The following is a 16204-nucleotide window of genomic DNA, read 5'->3' on the forward strand; positions in this document are numbered from 1 at the left end:
ATCCAATCATACTATTTTATTTTAAAATGCGCTATTAAATTATTATGGAGTAGTCACCCTGTTGTGCTATCAAATCAATCAAATCTTATTCATTCTTTCTATTTTATTGTACCCATCAACCAACCCGACCCCCACCAACTACCCTTCTCAGTTTCTGGCAACTGTCATTCTACTTTCTATCTCCACGAGTTCAATTGCTTTTTCAGCTCCCACAAATAAGTGAGAACATGCAGTTTGTTTCTGTGCCTGGCTTACTTCACTTAACATAATGACCTCCAATTCCATCCACATTGTTGCAAATGACAGGATCTCATTCTTTTTTATGGCTGAATAGTGCTCCATTGTGTATGTGTACCACATTTTCTTCATTCATCTGTTGATGGACACTTGGGTTCTTACAAATCTTGTCTATTGTGAATAGTGCTGCAATAAACATGAGAGTGCAGATATCTTTTTTTTTTTTTTTTTTTTTGAGACAGGGTCTCACTCTGTCGCCCAGGCTGAGTGCAGTGGTGCAATCACAGCTCACTACAGCCTCGACCTCGGAGCTCAAGCAATCCTCCCACCTCAGCCACCCAAGTAGCTGGGACTACAGGCACATGCCACCACATCTGGCTAATTTTTTATAGAGACGAGGTCCAGGCTCAGATATCTCTTGGATACACTAATTTTTTGGGTTTTATTTTGTTTTGTTTTCGTTTTTGAGATGGAGTCTCACTCTGTCACCCAGGCTGGAGTGTAGTGGTGCAATCTTGGCTCACTGCAACCTCCGCCTCCTGGGTTCAAGCAATCCTCTTGCCTCAGCCTCCCGAGTAGCTGGAATTACAGGCACACACCACCATGCCGTTAATTTTTTTGTGTTTTTAGTAGAGATGGGGTTTGCATCATGTTGGGCAGGCTGGTCTCGAACTCCTGACCTTAGGTGATCCGCCCATCTCAGCCTCCCAAAGTGCTGGGATTACAGGCCTGATCAGGCCACAGCATCCAGCCCACTAATTTCTTTTCTTTTGAATATATACCTAGTAGTGAGATTGCTATATCGTATATTGCTATGCTTTAGTTTTAGATTCTGAGGAACCTCTAAACTCTTCTCCATAGTGGCTGTACTAATTTACATTCCCATCAACAGTGTATGAGTGTTCCCTTTTCTCCACATCCTTGCCAGCATTTGTTATTGCCTGTCTTTTGGGTAAAAGCCATTTTAACTTGGGTGAGATGTTATCTGTTTTGATTTGCATTTCTGTTATGATCAATTATGTTGATGATCTTTTCATATACCTGTTTGCCACTTGTACATCTTTGAGTCATTAGTTTCTTCTTGGAGGAAGAAGCTACAGGTTTACTGCCTTTTGCTCCCTATGGCTCTCAGAGAGAAGGACCCACTTCAGGAGGCTGGGAGGACTGCATTGGTATGTTTATTCTTAGATACGCTGCCTCCTCAAGGAAGGCTAATTTCATCTTCCCAGGTTCTCAGAACTTCCAGGACACATCAAATAATCCTTTTCCAAGGTTCCCTAGCACTTTCTGTCTTGGATTACCTTGTGCGCTTGCCTCATCTGCCTGGGCAGGTCATCTTTACCCCAGCATCTAGCACAGGGCCCAACACAAAGAAACAAACCTTGCGGTGTGAGTCCCATGTTGCTTTCACACAGCTTGCAATGAGTCAGTGGGGCAAATGCTTTCCTGCTCCCCACATCTTGTAGGGCCTTTATTGTATGGCCTAATCTCACAATATGCTTCAGCTCTTCTATTTCAGTGCTTAGGAAAGACTAGTTGAGGCTCCACCCTTCCAAACACTTGCACTATGCATTTGCAGGTACAGCAAATTACAGTAGTCCACTTTTCTTCCTTGCCTGATTTCCATTATTGACTCGAACAGAAGCTATGTAAAGAATAACAGGGAAAACACATTTCTTGTAGGAATGCATTTGAGTTACTGACAGTGGATGTTTTGAAGAACAGTTGGTCTCACTAAAGTCTCTAAAATGATATTTTAATAAATACTACAAATGGGTAAGTCCACCTCAAAGGTATTACTCAATTGTTAAGGTGCAGTTTGTGTCATCTCCCATTAGAGGCAGGCCTCTTTCTCACAAAGATGACTGTTCCCTTAGTGCCCGCCCTACCTTTTTCCTGCACAGACCTCTCTGTTACAGTATCTGTAACATTGTATGACACTTGTTTACTTGTTTGACTTTGACAGAATTGATGGAGAATTATCTGTGTATCTTTAACACTGAGTGCAGTATAGGTAATCAGTAAATGATAGCTATTATTATTAAAATCTCTCACTAACTTTTTACTTTATGTTTTTAAGCTCTATTATTAGGTACATAAATGTTTCAGGATTGTGTTTGCTCGAGGAATTGACTGTTTGATTATTGTTGTTAGAAAAGCTGAAGAAACAAGCTTTTCCATTCTAGGTGAGTAAGTGGTCCCGTAGAGATAATGACTTCCAGTCCCTGGAGGGCTGTCACATGGAAAAGGCATTAGGGGTACTACCAAGACCCCTGGAGAGAGAACACAGGGAAGCAGATTTGGATTAGGTCCCCTCCAAAATCCTTTTAGTAGAGCCCCAACACAGAGTGGCTGCTTCAGACAGTGGTGAGCTTCCTGTTTCTGGACACAAGTAATACTGGACAATAAACCAACTGAACCTCAGTGTTGCAGAAGGTATCCAAATGTCATATGCAGATATAACTTTAATGTCTCTTCATGATTTAACAATTATGATTCTGTGATTCCTTTCCCAAAGAGGAGCTTGAAACTTGTATTAGAAAGAGGGCATTACTAGAGCTGATGAAGGGTAGAAATGTTACATTCCCAATTGTATAAAAAAGAAAGTGTCTTGGTAAGGTTACGAAATTAGTAAAACATTTGGCCAGGTGCGGTGGCTCATGCCTGTAATCCCAGCACTTTGGGAGGCCGAAGTGGGAGGATCACCTGAGGTTAGGAGTTCGAGACCAGACTGTCCACCATGGTGAAACGCCATCTCTACTAAAAATACAAAAAACTTAGCTGGGTGTGGTGGTGCATGCCTGTAATCCCAGCTACTCAGGAGGCTGAGGCATGAGAATTGCTTGAACCTGGGAGGTGGAGGTTGCAGTGAGCCGAGATCACACCACTGCAGTCCAGCCTGGACGACAGAGCAAGACTCAGTCTCAAAGAAAAAGAAAAAAAGAAATGTGTAAAACATCATACAGACCCAAGCATTCTGACTCTTGAGCCCATACTCTTTCCACTCTATACCCCCCAAGCATGGTTTTTGCTAAGTTGCCCATGTGTTTCAGCCTGAAAAGATACTACACTTGTCTGCACAGCACCTCCATACCTGAAGATAAGAGGGCCTATCCAGGAAAATAATGGGTTGAGATGCAAGGGGCAGGGAAATGTCATTAAAACCTTTCCATGATTTCTCAGTATCCTCAAGACAGGACCTTCCACTTTTCCAGTCTTCTAGCCATTTCTCCTGTTGCATCAACCCCTCCAACCACATCAAATGAGCTTCTTGAATCTGTTAAGTTCTACTCCGCCTCAGGGCCTTTGCAAAGGCCATCTTTTCTGAGAATTCACTTCCCCAGTATCTTCACCTCATCAATTCCTGCCTAACCTCAGCTCTCCCTCAACTACTCCACACCAGGTTATTGACCCCAAGCACTGTTTCTATACCACCATCCTCTGCTGTAGGGTAGAGGGGGCCCAAATTATGACAGCTGTGTTTTCCCTGAGTGCTGAACCAAATGAGAAATAAAAGACAAACAGAGATCCTTTATTATTATTATTATTATTATTATTATTATTATTATTATTACTATTTTGAGACAGTCTCATTCTGTTGCCCAGGCTGGAGTGCAGTGGCATGATCTCAGCTCACTGCAATCTCTGCCTCCCAGGTTCAAGTAATTCTCCTGCCTCAGCCTCCCTAGTAGCTGGGATTACAGGAGTGTGCCACCATGCATGGCTACTTTTTGTATTTTTAGTAGAGACAAGGTTTCACCATGTTGGCCAGGCTGGTCTTGGACTCCTGACCTCAACTGATCCACTCACCTTGGCCTCTCAAAGTGCTGGGATTACAGACATGAGCCACCACCCAGCCCATCATCTTTATTATTGATAAAGGACAGGTTGTAGTTTAGAAAGTGAAATAAATATGGTAACTTCCTGCCTACCTCCCCCACTCCAATCTGGGCTTTGTCTGCCCCCTTAGTCTGTGAGCTCCATGAGAGCAGGGACCAGGCTGCTTTGCCAACCATTGCATATATTTCCAGTGCCTTGCTCAAATCTCTGGCACATAGTGCTCAACAAATACTTGCTGGTGAATGAATGTTACATGTTATATACAAGTCCCCCTGAGTGTGATAGATGAGTGCTAGTGAGAGATGTGGGAATAAGAGGGGACTGGTAGAGGTTGAGAGTTGGTAACGAGTGTCCTGGAGTGAAGGAAGTTCAGCTGCCTAGGAATAAGGTCTCAGGAATTTGTTTCCTTTTTTCCTTCAAGAGACAGGATCTTGCTCTGTCACCCAGGCTAGAGTACAGGTCACAGCTCATTGTAACCTGGAACTCCTGGGCTCAAGCAATCCCCCCATCCACCTCCTAAGTAGCTACGACTATAGCCATGTGCCACTGTACCTCGCTAATTTTTTATTTTTTGTAGAGATGGGGTTCCACTATGTTGCCCAGGCTAGTCTTGAACTCCTGGCCTGAAAAGATCCTCCTGCCTTGGCTTCCCAAAGCGCTGTGAGTCACTGTGCCCCGCCAGGAGTTTTGTTTCTTAATATACATGAGGATCAACATGTATGATACAAAACAGAAAATATAACTTAACTGATCCTGATTATAAATAGTAGGTAACTAATTAAGTAAATAGAGAACTGAAAATTTGCTTTTGGTAGCAAACAAGTCCCACCAATTGTAGTCATTCATAAGAACTTACTAATTAAGCTTAATTAGCATGTGGCACAATCATGTCTATCATTAAATATGTGGCAAATAAGAGAATGTGGGGAAGTGTTATGGAAACTATAAAGCAACCTTATAAATAAGGCTGCTATTATGTGTCAGGTTAGCTTTGCAGTGAATTTGATTACAATGACAAACTCCACCCATTTATGTCTTTGTAGGTTTGTTAAAGTGCATGGTCATATGCCTGTGACTTTTTTTTTTTTTTGAGACGGAGTCATGCCCTGTCACCCAGGCTGGTGTGCAATGGCGTGATCTTGGCTCGCTGCAAACTCTGCCTCCCGGGTTCAAGCAATTCTCCTGCCTCAGCCTCCCAAGTAGCTGGGATTACAGGCATGCGCCACCATGCCTGGCTAATTTTTTGTATCTTTAGTACAGATGGGGTTTCACTTTGTTGGCCAGGCTGGTCTCGAACTCCTGACCTTGTGATCTGCTCACTTTGGCCTCCCAAAGTGCTGGGATTACAGGCATGAGCCACTGTGCCTGGCCATGCCTGTGACTTTTAAGGCATTACCCAGAACTTTGTTCTTAGATAACTCTTTTGAAAGGGAAATCACTCAGTTCTGGTAAGTTAATGAAAAATCAGTCTTATTTCTTTATAGTTGTGTTTCTTAATCCTTATTACCCATAAACCTTTTGCTTTCTCATTGCATCTTCTGCATATCTGCTCCAACTACAAAGCTTTACTTTCTGTAGTTTATATTACTTTTTTTAAAAAGGAAACACACACAAAACATAAAAAGACTGAGTTTGCTTTCTTAAAACATACTAATCCCCCCACCCACAGAGAACTGCTGCTGTATAGTTATAAACATCATTTATGGCTCTAGCAAGAGTCTGTGTAATTTTTTTCCTCCTCATTTTCCAGCATCATCTTGCATTACATGAACCTGTTGAGAGTACTCTGTATAAAGCTAATAGTGGTTAGCTGCTTAGGGATATTGAGTAGGCTACATTTTGTGATTCAGTGGCATCAACTAGACTAATTCAGAATCAAGACTGCAGGAAAGGACACCCTAAACCTTTGCCATGAGTGCCTTCAACCTATGTTTATGAAGAAATCAATAACATCTTTAAACGATGGTTTTTCATGCAAAGATGGATTTGGCTTTTCAAGTATTCACTTAGAAATGTGTATTTCATCTGAAAATATATAAAAATAACTACCTACAAATAATTTGCAGCATGAAAAATGTATCCACATGCTGGAAACTGAGGAGAAATAGAAAGAAGTGAAACTTGGTAGTCAGCTTGCTTATAAATCTGATAGATGGTGGCAATGCTCCATTGAGTTGGCATAAAGTCCTAGTAACTTCCTCATCTTCATGCTAAGCTCTGGAGGCTAATTTTTAAATAATATACAAAAATAGTCCTTACAGGTCATGAGACTATGTTAATGCTATGTTAATGAGGCTAAAACAGTTTAATCTTGTGATTCAGACAAATGCAAATGCTTACCTTTCTATAGAGGAGTCTTTCATTTCCTCTATGAAGCTCAAGGTCACAGAATCAGGAGTCAAATTCCACCCTCTTCCCAAATCCAAAATGATTGGGCTTTTCCTCTTCTTCTCCTGGGCTTTAGGAACAGGCAGAGCTATAAAGCCCTTATTTGTAATTTCTACCCTCCTATTACCAAAAAAGAAGGCAGCATCTTAGTGGAGACAAGAACCTGAACACTGATCTTTTGATAAAAGCCATAAAGTCTACAAAGAAGGCACTGAACCTTTGTAGCTTTACATTTTTATTTTCTACTTTGAAGCATTTCCTTTGAAGAACCTCATCTCTCCCTATTCCATGTTAATTCAAATTTGTCTATGTGGTTTAATAAGGCGGACCCTGGCTTCTTATGGTGAGTTTGTGACCTGGACTTGGTCTGAGTACTTCACCCATCTGACCATAGTAATTTTTCAGGTATAGAAATGTGGCTCAAATCAGACTAATCATCATCCTCCCTGAGACTGGTATTATGAGAAAGGATATACTCTCAATTTCTAGATAGAAGCCTATAAGGACCAGACAGCTTGAAACTGAAGGGGGTATCTTGCCTCTGAGTAGAGAGACTTCTGAAAATAAGGCCAAGCAGAGCAGGACTGGGGAAGAGAGAATCCAGATGACATCTCTGACCTTCTGGATGTGGCTCTCAGTTTCCTGTTTACCAACCCATAAATCACCACTCCCATCATTTTTCTTAAGTTTATTTGCATTAGGTTTCTTTTTTTCTTCTTCCTAACCACTAGACAATATAGAAAGTATTAGGTTTCTGACACAACCCCAAGGGTCCTAATTAACAAAACACGTATCTTTATACCATAGAAATGCTTCTTGCACATAAGAATTATATTGAAGCTGGGTGTGGTGGCTCACACCTGTAATCTCAGCACTTTGGGAGGCCAAAGCGGGTGGATCACCTGAGGTCAGGAGTTTGAGACCAGCCTAGCCAACATGGCGAAACCCTGTCTCTACTAAAAATAAATAAATAACCAGGCATGGTGGCAGGCACCTGTAATCCCAGCTACTCGGGAGGTCGAGGCAGGAGAATCACTTGAACCTGGGATGTGGAAGTTGCAGTGAGCCAAGAACACACCATTGCACTCTAGCCTGGGCAACAGAGCAAGACTCCATCACACACACACACAAAAAGAATTATATCTGTCAAGCGCTGTGGCTCATGCCTATAATCCCAGCATTTTGGAAAGCCAAGGTGGGTGGATTGCTTGAGCCCAGGCGTTCAAGACCAGCCTAGGCAACATGGTGAAACCCTGTCTCCACAAAACCCAAAAATTAGCCAGGTGTGGTGGCACACACCTGTAGTCCCAGCTACTTAGGAGCTGAGGTAGGAGGATTGCCTGAGCCCAGGAGATTGAGGCTGCAGTGAGCTGTGATCATGCCACTGCACTCCAGCCAGCCTGGGCAACAGAACAAGACCCTGCCTCAAAACAAAACAAAACAAGAATTATATCATCTTGTGTAAAGTTATGATATCGTAGGTAGTTTTACATACATATTTGCTTAATGCATGATTTAAAAGATAACATGGTGGGAAAAAAAGGGCTGGAAAATAAAGTTGATAATTGAACTTGTTCATAATTATGTTAAACTTAATAATAAGTAATTAATTAATAAAGTAATAATTAAGTAACATAATGATATTAAAACTTATGTTGTAACATAATTATGTTAAAACTTAATCCCCAATGCAATAACATTTAGAGATAGGGCCTTTAGGAGGTGGTTAGACTATGAGGGCAGAGGCCTCATGAATGTGATTAGTGCCTTTATAAAAGAGGCCAGGGAACCTGTTTGCCCTTTCTGCCATGTGAGGTTATTGTGAAAAGACTTTCGTCTATGAGGAAGAAGGTTCTCACCAGACACCAAATCTGTAAACACCTTGATCTTGGACTTACCAGCCTTTGGAACTGTGAGCAGTAAATTTCCGTTGTTTTTAAATTACCCAATCTAAGCTATTTTGTCAGAGTAAGCTGAATGGACTAAAACATCAATTAAATGACAGAAGTTGGCAGAATGGATAAGAAAAAACATGATCCAACTATATGCTGTATATAAGAGATTCATTTTATTTCACTTTATTCTTCTTAAAATTTTGTTTACAGCTCCTTTCTTACCTGAAGGAGACTCATTTTAGATCCAAAGATAAACATAGGTTGAAAAGAATGAAAAAAGATATTCCATGGAAATAGTAATCAAAAGAGAGTTGAGATAGATATACTAACACCAGATAAAATAGACTTTAAGTAAAAAAAAAAATTGTTAAAAGAGGCTGAATGTAGTGGCTCATGCCTGTAATCCCAGCACTTTGGGAAGCTGAGGAAGGAGGATCACTTGAGGCCAGGAGTTCAAGACCAGCCTGGGTAACACAGTGAGACCCCCATTTCTACAAAATAATTTTAAAATAATTAGCTGGGCGCCATGGCATGAGCCTATAGTCCCAGTTACTTGGAGGCTGAAGTGGGAGGATTGCTTGAGCCCAGGAGCTCAAGGCTGCAGTGAGCTATGATCCTGCCATTGCACTCATGCCTACCCAAGCAACAGAGCAAGACCCTGTTTCTTAAAGAAAAGAAAAAAAATTAAAAAGTTGTTACAAGAGACAAAGTCATTACATATTGATAAAAGGGTCAATTGATCAAGAAGAAATATAGCAGCTATAAACATACACGCATCAGACAACAGAAGCCCAACATATATGTAGCAAGCACTGACAAAACTGAAGGGAGAGAAATATGGTTGTCCTTCTGTATATGCAGGGGATTGGTTCCAGGACCCCTGTTGGATAACAAACTCTGCAAGTACTCAAATCCCTTATATGAAGTGGTGTACTATTTGCATATAACCTATGCACATCCTCCTATATACTTTAAATAATCTCTAGATTACTTATAATACCTAATAAAATGTAAATGCTATATAAATAGTTGGTGTACTACAATTGTTTTTATTTGTATTTTTTAATTGTTGTATTATTATTTTTTATTTTAACTTTTTCAAATATTTTTGATCCATGGTTGGTTGAATCTGTGGATGTGGAATCCATGGTTATGGAGAGCTGACCATAGACAGTTCTACAATAATAGTTGGAGACTCCAGTATGACACTTCAATAGTAAATAGAACATCTAAACAGAAGTTTGATAAGAAAACAGAAGACTTTAACACTAAACCAAGTAGACTTAACAGACATATAAAACACTTTACCCAACAATAGCAGAATATGCATTGTTTTCAAGTGTATGAAACATTCTCCAGGACAGATCATGTGTTAGGCCATAAAGCAAGTGTGGCTACAAAATAATACATTAGAAAAATACCTAAATCATACAAGTATCTTCACCAACCACAATGCAATGAAGCTAGAGATCAATAACAAGGAAAACTGAGAGTTCACAAGCATATAGAAATTAAACAACACTTTTTTTTTTTTTTTGAACAGTGTCTTGCTCTGTCACCCAGGCTGGAGTGCGGTAGCATAATCATAGCTCACTGCACCCTGAACTCCTGGGATCAAGCGATCCTCCCACCTCAGCCTCCTGAGTAGCTAGGACTACAGGCTCAAACCACCACAGCCAGCTAACTTTTTTGTTTTTATTTTTTGGTAGAGGTGAAGTTTTGCTTTGTTGCCTGAAATGATCTCAAACTCCTGACCTCAAGCAATCCTCCCACTGCAGCCTCCCAAAATGCTGGGATTACACTGTAAACCATTACAAGCATGAGCCACTACACCTGGATAAACAATACATTCTTAAAACAATCAATGAGTCAAAGAACTCATAAAATAAAGTATAAAACACTTTGAGATGAATAAAAACAAAACCACAACACTTCAAAACTTATGGGATGCTGTTAAAAATGTGCCAAGAGAAATTATAGCTGTAAACACTTACTTTATTAAAAGATTTCCAATCTGGCCAGGTGCAGTGGCTCATGCCTGTAATCCCAGCACTTTGGGAGGCCAAGGTGGGCGGATCCACCTGAGGGCAAGAGTTCGAGACCAGCCTGGCCAACATGGTAAAACCCCATCTCTACTAAAAATACAAAAATTAGCCAGGCGTGGTGGCACATGCCTGTAATCCCAGCTACTTGGGAGGCTGAGGCATGAGAATCACTTGAACCCAGGAGGTGGAAGTTGCAGTGAGCTGAGATCATGCCTCTGCACTTCAGCCAGGGTGACAGAGTAAGACTCTGTCTCCCAAAAAAAAAAAAAAAAAAAAAAAAAAAAAAAAAAAAAAAAAGATCTCCAATCAACAACCAAATATTACACCTTGAGGAACTGAAAAAAGAAATGTAAATTAAATGAGAAGCTAGCAGGAGGAAGGAAACAGAAACAATTAGAGCAGAGATAAAGGAAATAAAGAACAGAAAAACAATAGAGGCCAGGCGCAGTGGCTCACGCCTGTAATCCCAACACTTTGGGAGGCCGAGACGGGCAGATCACCTGAGGTCAGAAGTTCAAGACCAGCCTGGCCAAAATGGCGAAACCCTGTCTCTACTAAAATATAAAAAAGAAGGCAGGCATGGTGGCCCGCACCTGTAATCCCAGCTATTCAGGAGGCTGAGGCAGGAGAATTGCTTCAACCTGGGAGGCAGAGGTTGTTGTGAGCTGAGATCACGCCACTGCACTCCAGCCTGGGCAACAGAGCAAGACTATCTCTCAAAAAAAAAAAGGGGAAAAGAAAATCAATCAATGTAATATACCACATTAATAAAAGAAAAAACTCCACATATGATCATCTCAATTGACACAGAAAAAATATTTGATAAAATCCAACACCCTTTCATAATAAAAATCCTCAAGACACTAGGAATAGAAGGGAACTCCTTCAACATGATAAAGGGCATCTATGAAAAACCTACAGCTAACTTCTTACTCAGACTAAAGTTTTCCCCTTATGATCAGCAGTAAGACAAGGATGCTACTTTCACCACTGCTACTTAACATTGCATTGAAGTTCTAGCTGGAGCAATTAGGCAAGAAAAAGAAAAAGTAAAACTATCTCTATTGTAAGATGACATGACTCTATGCATATAAAAATCCCAGGGTGGGTGTGGTGGCTCACTCCTGTAATCCCAGCACTTGGGGAGGCTGAGGCAGGAGAACTGCTCTAGCCCAGGAGTTTGAGACCAGCCTGAGCAGCAGAGTGAGACCCTGTCTCTATAAATTTTAAAAATTAGCCAGGTATGGTGGTGTGCATCTGTGGTCCCAGCTGCTTGGGGAACTGAGGTGGGAAGATTGCTTGAGCCTAGGCTGAGGGTGTAGTGAGCCATGATTGCACCACTGTACTCCATTCTGGGTGACAGAGCAAGACTCTGTCTCAAATAAGTAAATAGATAAATAAATAAAATATAATAAAAAATAAAAATTCCCAAAGAATCTATACACACACAAAATCTACTAGAACAAATAAATGAATTCAGCAAAGTTTCAGGGTACAAGATCAACATATGAAAATCAGTTGTGTTTCTATACACCTTCAATGAATCCTTTGAGAGGAAATTAAGAAACCAATTACATTTACAATAGCATATAAAATAATAAAATACTTAGTATTAGATTTAGCCATGGAGGTGAAAGACATACACAAAAACTACAAAATACTGCTGAAAGTGATTAAAGATGACCTAAATAAATGAAAAAGTATCCCATGTGTAGGGATCAGAATACTTGATATCAAGATGATAATATTCAAAGCAATCTACAGATTCAATGCATTACCTAGCACAATTTCAAGAAATTGAAATTTTGCAGAAATGGAAAAGCTGATCCTCAAATTCACATGAAACTGCAACAGGTCCCAAAGAGCTAAAACAATCTTGAAAAAGAACAAGGTTGGTGGACTCCTTCTTCTCAATTTCAAAACATACTACAAAGCTACAGTAAGCAAAACAGTGTGGGAATGGCATAAGGAAACACATATAAATCAATGGAGTAGAACGATGAGTTCAGAAATAAACCCATACATCTATGGCCAACTGATTTTCACTAAGGGTGCCATGATTCTTAATGGGCGAATAAACAGTCTTTTCATAAACGGTGCTGGGACAACCAGATATTCACGTGCAACAAATGGAGTTGGATCCCTCACACCATATATAAAAATTACTCAAAATGGAACAACAACCTAAACATAAGAGCTAAAACTGTAAAACTCTTAGAAGAAAACAAAAGGGTAAATCTTTAAGACCTTGGATTTGGCAATCAAAGGATATCATGAAACTGAAAAGACAATCTAGAGAATAGTTTTAAGTCATATATCTGATAAAAACATATATTCAGTATGCAGAATATATAAAGAATCCTTACAATTCTACAACAGAAAGACAAACATTCCAATTTTAAAATAGGTAAAGGGCTTGAATAAATATTTCTGTGAAGAAGATATAAAAACGGCCAATAAGGCCGGGCACAGCGGCTCACGCCTGTAATCCCAGCACTTTGGGAGGCCAAGGCAGCCGGATCACTTGAGGTCAGGAGTTCAAGACCAGTCTGGCCAAAATGGCAAAACCCCATCTCTACTAAAAATACAAGTATTAGCTGGGCATGTGGCCCATGCCTGTAATCCCAGCTACTACAGAGGCTGAGGCAGGAGAATCACTTGAACCCAGGAGGCGAAAGCTGCAGTGAGCTGAGACTGTGCCACAGCACTCCAGTCTGGGTGAGAGAGTGAGATTCTGTCTCAATTTAAAAAAAAAATGGCCAATAAGTACATGAAAAGATGCTCACTGCTGGGAGCAGTGGCTCACAGCTGTAATCACAGTACTTTGGGAGGCCAAACAGAAGGATTGCTTGAGCCCAGGAGCTTAAGACCAGCCTAGGCAACATAGCAAGACCCCATCTCTACAAAAAATAAAAAATTAGCTGGGTGTGGTGGTGTGCCTTTGGCCCCAGCTACTCAGGAGGCTAAGGTGGGAGGATCACTGGAGCCCAGAAGGTTGATGCTGCAGTGAACCATGTTCCCACCACTGCATGCCGGCCAGGGCAACAGAGCAAGACCCTGTCTCAAAAACAACAACAACAAAAGAGATGCTCAGTATCGCTGTCATAAGGAAAATGTAAATTGAAACCACAATGAGATACTAGGATGGTTATATTTTTAAAAAGGGGAATAACAAGTGTTATGAAAAAATTGTACAATGCTGTAGGGATGTAAAATGATTCAGGTGCTATGGAAAACTGGCAATTCCTCAAAAAATTAAACATAGAATAACCGTATGACCCAGCAATTTTACTTCTAGTAAATACCTGAAAGAATAAAAAAACAGGTACTCAAATACTTATGCATGAAATGTTCATAGCAGCATTATTCGAAATAGCCAAAGGTGGAAACAACTCAAATGTCCATCAGCAAATGAATGGATAAACAAATTGTGATATATACATATAATGGAGTATTATTCAACTATAAAAAGGAATAAAACACTGATACATACTACAACATGGATGAATCTCAAAAACATTATGCTAAGTGAAAAAATAGCAACACAAAAATACAGACAGAAGGTCACATATTGTATGATTTTATTTATATGAAATGTCCAGAATAGATAAATCCATATAGAAAGAAAACAGATTGGTGATTGCCAGGGGCTGCAGGTAGGTGGGAATGGGGACTAACTGCTTAAGGGAAATAGGGTTTTATTTTGGGTGATGAAAATTTCACATATTTTATAATGTAAATTTCACCTCGATTTTTTTTAAAAAAGCACCAGAGATTGTTATAACAGTCAGATTACTGGTTACATTTTGGGGAAGTGGTAACTGGAAGATAACATGAGAGGAGCTTCCAGGGTGTTGGTCATATTTTATTTTTTGATTTGGGTGTTGGTTACCTAGGTTTGTCCACTTTGTCAAATTGTTAAGCTTAACACTTGTAATGTGTTTTGTTTTTTGTTTTTGAGATAGGGTTTTACTATCACCCAGGCCAGAGTGCAGGGTGCAATCATAGCTCACTGTAGCCTCCACCTCGTGGCTTCAAGCGATCCTCCCACCTCAGCCTCCTGAGTAGCTGGGACTAAAGGCACCCGCTCCCATGCCCAGCTAGTTTTTCTATTTTTTGTAGAGACAAGGTCTTGTTATTTTGCCCAGGCTGGTCTTGAACTCCTGGACACAAGTGATCCTTCCGCCTTGGCCTCCTAAAGTGCTAGGATTACAGGCATGAGCCACTGTGCCCAGCCTGTTTTTAAAATATGAACATTGTCCTTTAATATAAAAGTTTACTTAGAAAAAGGTTAAGGCCGGGTGCGGTGGCTCACGCCTGTAATCCCAGCACTTTGGGAGGCCGAGGTGGGCGGATCACGAGGTCAGGAGATCGACATCGTCCTGGCTAACATGGTGAAACCCCATCTCTACTAAAAATACAAAAAATTAGCCAGGAGTGCTGGTGGGCGCCTGTAGTCCCAGCTACTCAGGAGGCCGAGGCAGGAGAATGGCCTGAACCTGGGAGGCGGAGCTTGCAGTGAGCCGAGATTGTGCCACTGCACTCCAGCCTGGGCAACAGAGGGACAGAGCGGGACACCATCTCAAAAAAAAAAAAAAAAAGAAAAAAAAAAAAGAAAAAAGTTAAATGAGGCCGGGCATGGTGGCTCACCCTGTAATCCCAGCACTTTGGGAGGCCGAGGCGCATGGATCACCTGATGTCAGGAGTTCAAGACCAGCCTGGCCAACATGGTGCAACCCCATCACTACTAAAAATACAAAAATTAGCCGGGCATGGTGGCGGGCGCCTGAAATCTCAGCTACTTGGGAGGCTGAGGCAGGAGAATTGCTGGAACCCAGGAAGCAGAGGTTGCAGTGAGCTGAGATCGTGCCATTGCACTCCAGCCTGGGCAACAACAGCGAGACTCCATCTCAAAAAAAAAAAAGAAAAAAGTTAAATGGTTACCATATGATTATATATTCCTAGTTGTGTACCCTAGGGAACTGAAAACGTATATTTACACAAAAACTTGTACATGAATGTTCATAGATTATTCATAATAGGCAAAATATGAAAATAGCCCAAATGTCCAACAATTAGTAGACAAAACATGGCATATCCATACAGTGGAATAATTAGCCATAAAATACAATGATACACGGTATAACATGGATGAACTTTGACAACATTATGCTAAGTGAAAGAAGTCAGACACAAAAGAAATTTATTGTATGATTCCGTTTATATTAAATGCTCAATTAGGCAAATCCACAGAGACAGAAAGGAGACTGGTGATTTCCAGTGGCTTGGGAGTAGGGGTGACTGGGAGTATCTGCTAACGGGTATGTGTTTTTTTTAGAGGATGATGGAAATGTTCTGGAATTAGATAGTGGTGATAGTTGTACAACACCGAAGATACTAAAAATCACAGAACTATACACTTAAAAATGGTGAATTTGGCCAGGCATGGTGGCTCACGCCTCTAATCATATCACTTTGGGAGGCTAACGTGGAAGGGTCACTTGAGCCCAGGAAGTGGAGGCTGCTGTGTGCCATGATTGCAGCACCGTACTACTCCAGCCTGGATGACAGAGTGAAACCCTGTCTCAAAAAAATAAAGGTGAATTTTATGTTATGTGAAATTCAACATATTAACTGTAATTCAATAAAAAAGATCTTAAATATTTCATCATTCATAATACATGTGAATTCATATAAAATAAAAGAAGTCCAAAGGGGTCTAGAGGTATGGCAGATGTTCTCTTTCCCCTGTCTATATTTCCTTTACAATCGGCCACCATCAAAAAGTTGAGGAAGCCT

Source organism: Pongo pygmaeus, chromosome 5, assembly GCF_028885625.2.
Source record: "Pongo pygmaeus isolate AG05252 chromosome 5, NHGRI_mPonPyg2-v2.0_pri, whole genome shotgun sequence".
Lineage (NCBI taxonomy): Eukaryota > Metazoa > Chordata > Mammalia > Primates > Hominidae > Pongo > Pongo pygmaeus.